This window comes from Mus caroli, chromosome 9 (assembly GCF_900094665.2).
Source record: "Mus caroli chromosome 9, CAROLI_EIJ_v1.1, whole genome shotgun sequence".
NCBI lineage: Eukaryota > Metazoa > Chordata > Mammalia > Rodentia > Muridae > Mus > Mus caroli.
Window position 1 is genome coordinate 42,716,227 of NC_034578.1, and position 6,336 is coordinate 42,722,562.

At 47.0% G+C, this 6,336-nt stretch overlaps 1 pseudogene across 1 annotated transcript; it reads right to left on the reverse strand.

The window, feature by feature from the left end:
* Positions 1 to 4,284: 4,284 nt before the first annotated feature.
* On the reverse strand, positions 4,285 to 5,306 carry LOC110302111 (annotated as a pseudogene). Its single transcript, XR_002378773.1, has one exon. The product of XR_002378773.1 is annotated as a glyceraldehyde-3-phosphate dehydrogenase pseudogene (transcript).
* Positions 5,307 to 6,336: the final 1,030 nt, after the last annotated feature.

Here is a 6,336-nt window from a genome sequence, read left to right on the forward strand (position 1 = left end):
TCCATCTCTCCAGCTCTCCAGCTCTCCATCTCTCCATCTCTCCATCTCATCTCTCCATCTCTCCATCTCTCCATCTCTCCATCTCTCCATCTCATCTCTCCATCTCTCCAGCTCTCCAGCTCTCCATCTCTCCATCTCATCTCTCCATCTCTCCATCTCTCCATCTCTCCATCTCATCTCTCCATCTCTCCATCTTTCCATCTCTCCATCTCTCCATCTCATCTCTCCATCTCTCCATCTCTCCATCTCTCCAGCCTCTTTTTTGGTTTTGTTTTTTTGTTTGTTTTTGTTTTGTTTTGTTTTGGACACTAAGATTTCATGACCAGCTGATTTTTTTTAACAGATGTTACCAAATTACTACCAAAATTTTTTTTTAGAATTTACAGTCTTGCCAAGTGGTGGTGGCCGAAACCTTTAATCCTAGAACTCAGAGGCAGACAGATATCTAAGTTCAAGGCTAGCCTGGTCTACAGAGCAAAGGACAGTCAGGAATATACTAAGAAAAAAAATATATATATGTATATATATCAGAAAAATTTACCAACATTTTCCCTACCGATCAGAAAGGAAGGGAAGGGGAGGTAGAAGGGAAAAGGTGATTCTTAAATATTATTGGATTTTTATTTGGTAGATTGGTTGGGTTGGAGTTCAAAGTTTCTTTTGTTTGTTGATCTGGATTTTTTTTGTTGTTGTTGTTTTTTGTTTTTAGCTTTTTGCTTTTTGTTTTTTGAGACAGGGTTTCTCTGTATAGCCCTGGCTGTCCTGGAACTATATCAGGCTGGCCTCAAACTCAGAGGTCTGCCTGCCTCTGCCTCCTGAGTCCTGGAATTAAAGGTGTACATCACTACCACCCAGATTTTTTTTGATAAGTTTTTTTTAAAGAATTTTATTTATTATATGTGAGAACACTGTAGCTGTCTCCAGACACACCAGAAGAGGGCATCAGATACTATTACAGATGGTTGTGAGCCACCATGTGGTTGCAGGGAATTGAACTCAGAACCTCTGGAAGAACAGCAGTCTTAACCAATGAGCCATCTCTCTAGCCTTTTTTTTTGATAAGTTTATTTTTAATTATATATATATGTGTGTGTGCGTGTGTGTGTGTGTGTGTGTGGTCTGATTGTTGATTTGAACAAGTTAATGAATGAGCCATGGAAGCCAGAAGCAGTGGATGATCCAGGAACTGGGGTTCCAGGTAGTTGTGAACTGCCTGATGCGGGAGCTGGGAATTGAGCTCTGGTCCTCTGCAAGAGCAGTGAGTGCTTGTAACCACTGAGCCATCCCTCCAGCCTCTGCTGCTTCTTTAAAACATGAGTGTCATGTAACTCAGGTTGGCCCTGAACTCCTGATCTCCCTACCTCTACCTCCCAAGTACCCAAGTGTGAGCTAGCACAGAAGATCATAATGGTTTCAATTGACATTTTAATAAATTATAATTAAATTTGAATTTCTTCTGTGAACTATTTCTCCATATTCTTTGGTTCATTTCTCTGTCACCTTGTTTGGATAGTTTCGTTGATTTGTGGAGGCTCCTTGTGTATTGTAGCCATTAACACTTTGTCTCCCCATAGTGCAGCAAATGGTTCCTAATGGGCAGTTTGAGTTTTGTCTTTGTAAATGTCACTTTTTCCACCCTCAGGATATATGGTAACACTATTGACAACTGGTCTTCACTGAGTGGTCACAGTGTGCCAAACCCCATTCCAAGTGCTCTGCATAGATTACCTCACTAAGGTTTTGGGTTTCTTTGGTTTTCTGACACAAGATCTCACTATGTGGCTGGCCTATAACTTGCTTTGTACATTTATCCAGGAGAAACAAGACTGACCTAGAACAGTGGTGAGCCTACCAAGTGCTGGGATTACAGGCATGTGTCACCCTGTCCACCTTCGCACAGCTTTACATGACAAGGCTTAAGCCACTGCTTCTGTCTCAGTTAGGGTTTTACTGCTGTGAATAGACACCATGACCAAGTCAAGTCTTATAAAGGACAACTTTTAACTGGGGCTGGCTTACAGGTTCAGAGGTTCAGTCCATTATCATCAAAGTGGGAGCATGGCAGTATCCAGGCAGGCATGGTGCAGGAGGACATTGAGAGTTCTACATCTTCATCAGAAGGCCTGTAGAAGACTGGCTCCTGCGTGGTTAGGAGGAGGAGGGTCTCATTGCCCACCCCCACAGTGACACACTTCCTCCAACAAAGCCACACCTCCTAATACTGCCACTCCCTAGGCCAAGCATATTCAAATCACCTCATCACCTTTACCCTGGTTCACAGATGACATCATTTGAAATAGAAAGGTGAAGTGAGACTGGAGTCTCCCAGACAGTGAGCGTGTGGGAGAGTGAACTGTGCCAGGAAACTTGGTAAGGTCGAGTGAGTGGGTTCAAGACCCCAGCACCCAGGCACCCACCTGAGATGGTAAGGCACCTCCCTGCTCCTGGCTAGATTCCTGGCCCAGACACTCCCCACAACAGTGGTCTAGCCCAGAACAGAGTTCTTCATGCTAATGAGGTATCTAGAGGCCCTAAGAATTTAGCCAATAAGCTCCCCTCATGAACATTCTTCCCTGCAAAAGGCATTTAATCTGTGGCCCACCCTAAGGAGTGGGTATGCTCCCATCTCCCACGATGATCAGTAGACAGTTTGGAATCAAGGACCGTCTCTTTCATTGAGAACCACCATGGGGATCATGGAGAAGGCCTTCACCTACAGCAGCCTAAGTCTCTCACAGAAGGCGCCTCGGAACTTCCAGACAACTGCCCCAGGCTTGACTTCATCCTCAGCCCAAAAGCCCCAAATCTGTTCCCAACTCCTCTGTGCATTTTCCAGCCGTGACTGGATGCCTGGGAATCAGGGAACCCCAGCTTTGGCCTCCCACATCCTAGGCTGCATTTCCCTACCCACTGAGCAGTGTGTCAGTGCTTCCCTGGAGGCCAGAGCCCTACAGTGACAGTGCAGGGTAAACACAGTCTAGTGCTCTGAAGTTCCTCTGCTCAGCACCACAGCGGCATTTCCACAGACACATGAGCGGGAGAGCCGGGATGCTGAGGGTGTTAGGGTGCTCCCAGGTCTACAGACACGCTGCATACTTCAGGGGAAACTTCTCCAGTTGTGGGTCGTCCCCCACCGATATGTTTCATTAGGGAGGTTTTCTTTAATATAAGATGGTGAAAATATTCTATTTTTCCTCTAGTTCATTTTTTTAATGTTAAGCTCCTTAGTATATCTGAAGCTTATTTTTGGGGTGAAATGTAGATTTGGCTTTCTCTCCTTCCATGTGAATTGTAAGTGTCCAAATGGCAGCTATTAGATAACGCATCTATTTTTCTCCAATATGCATGTATCTTTGTACACACCCCACTCCCACATATACATTAATCTATTCATTGCTGTTACTGTTTCTGGTGTCAGGGCTCAAGTCAGGCTTTTATGTGTGTCAGGTTTTGCCATTAAACTACAGCCCAGGATTTCATTTTATTTTATTTTATTGAGATAGAGTCTTGCTAAATCAGACTAGCCATGAGTTCATTCTATAACCCAGGCTGATCTTGAACTCTAGATCCTCCTGCCTCAGCCACCCATAGACCTGGGGATACAAGCTTCACCATGTATGTATGTATGTATGTATGTATGTATGTATGTATGTAGCTAACAGTGGCCTTGAACTCCTGGTCCTCTTCTTTGCCCCTCCCAAGTGCTGAGATCAATTTTTCTCACCTTACTGAATTGACCAGGCTTTGTAGACTCTGTGGGGGAGAGAGCTGAGGATGCCTGGCATGGCAGCGGCTCATGCCTGCAATCCCACCTGGTACTCGGGAGGCAGAAGCAGGAGAGTCGCTGAAGATTTGAAGCCAGCGAGGCTCTAGAACGAATTGCAGGACAGCCAGGGCTACAGAATGAGATCTTGGAAAGAGCAAGTGAGAATAATGACCCCCCCTTTCTTGAGTAACTTCACTGGTAACACACCTGTTTTCTCCTTTTGGGGTGCTGGGGTTGCACAGATAGCTTTACACCTGCTATACCTACATGCTTTACCACAGAGCCACACCCCCAGCCCTCAGCTTCTTTTTTTGGGGGGGGGGTGCAGCGAACTTTATTGATGGTATTCAAGAGAGTAGGGAGGGCTCCCTAGGCCCCTCCTGTTATTATGGGGGTCTGGAGTGGAAATTGTGAGGGAGATGCTCAGTGTTGAGGCCAAGTTGGGATAGGGACTCCTCAGCAACCAAGGGCCTCTCTCTCTCTTGCTCTCAGTGTCCTTGCTGGGGTGGGTGGTCCAGGGAGGCCATGTAGGCCATGAGGTCCACCACCCTGTTGCTGTAGCCGTATTCATTGTCATACCAGGAAATGAGCTTGACAAAGTTGTCATTGAGAGCAATGCCAGCCCCGGCATCGAAGGTGGAAGAGTGGGAGTTGCTGTTGAAGTCGCAGGAGACAACCTGGTCCTCGGTGTAGCCCAAGATGCCCTTCAGTGGGCCCTCAGATGCCTGCTTTACCACCTTCTTGATGTTATCATACTCAGCAGGTTTCTCCAGGCAGCACGTCAGATCCACGACGGACACATTGGGGGTAGGAACACGGAAGGCCATGCCAGTGAGCTTCCCGTTCAGCTCTGGGATGACCTTGCCCACAGCCTTGGCAGCACCAGTGGATGCAGGGATGATGTTCTGGGTAGCCCCACGGCCATCACGCCACAACTTTCCAGAGGGGCCATCCACAGTCTTCTGGGTGGCAGTGATGGCATGGACTGTGGTCATGAGCCCTTCCACGATGCCAAAGTTGTCATGGATGACATTGGCCAGCGGGGCTAAGCAGTTGGTGGTGCAGGATGCATTACTGACAATCTTGAGTGAGTTGTCATATTTCTCGTGGTTCACACCCATCACAAACATGGGGGCATCGGCAGAAGGGGCGGAGATGATGACCCTTTTGGCTCCACCCTTCAAGTGGGCCCCGGCCTTCTCCATGGTGGTGAAGACGCCTGTAGACTCCACGACATACTCAGCACTGGCCTCACCCCATTTGATGTTAGCAGGGTCTCGCTCCTGGAAGATGGTGATGGGCTTCCCATTGATGACAAGCTTCCCATTCTCGGCCTTGACTGTGCCGTTGAATTTGCTGTGGGTGGAGTCATACTGGAACATGTAGACCATGTAGTTGAGGTCAATGAAGGGGTCGTTGATGGCAACAACCTCCACTTTGCCATGTGGAGAGCAGATGGCAGCCCTGGGGACCAGGCACCCAATACGGCCAAATCCGTTCACACCAACCTTCACCATTTTGTCTACAGGACGAGGCTGGCACTGCACAAGAAGAAGCGGCTGTCTCTGGAACAAGGAGGAGCAGAGAGTCCCTCAGCTTCTTTATTTAAAATGTTTCCTTCTAGTTTACCTTTTTTTTTTTTTTCCTAATCAGAACGACTGCTGTATTTTATCGAGGGCTTTCCACCTCTGATAAATGATATGATGACACAGTCACACAGTTTTAAGCTATCAGGGCCTCAAAGCTCTTCATCTCAAACTCTTCTCAATGAGTATGCTGGAATGTCTCCGAGTGACATACCAACTTGAGAGCAACTGATCCTCAGTCTGACTGATGGGAAATAATTAGATGGGTCATGAGGATTCATGACAGGAAACCATCAAAGACACAAACGGGCCAGGTGGTGGTGGCGCACGCCTTTAATCCCAGCACTTGGGAGGCAGAGGCAGAGGCAGGCGGATTTCTGAGTTGGAGGCCAGCCTGGTCTACAGAGTGAGTTCCAGGACAGCCAGGGCTATACAGAGAAACCCTGTCTCCAAAACAAACAAACAAAAGAAAGACAAAGGGATTCAGGCATAGAAGAGGTGGCCACCTCATAGCTGGGGCAGGTTAAATGCTCTGAAGAGAAGAGGTGGCAGGTCTGTCGGATCCCGTTGACTGGTTTGGTGACTGTATTACTATCATCCCTTTCACCTTGCTCCTCCAGCCTCTGCTCCTGAAAACACTTCCAATTTTAAGTCACCTCTTCTAGATTGCCCATTTTTTGTTTCTTTTTTGAGGCAGAGTTTCTCTATGCAGTCCTGGCTGTCCTAGAACTACCTATGTAGACCAAACTGGCCTCAAATTTACAGAGATTCTCCTGCTACTGCTGGGATTAAAGGCAGGTGCCTCAACATCTGGGGTATACCCCCAAATTTTGTTTTATTTTATTTATTGGTCTGTCTTTCTTCCTTCCTTCCTTCCTTCCTTCCTTCCTTCCTTCCTTCCTTCCTTCCTTCCTTCCTTTCTTTCTTTCTTTCTCCCTTCCTTCCTTTCTTTCTTTCTTTCTCCCTTCCTTTCTTTCTTTCTTC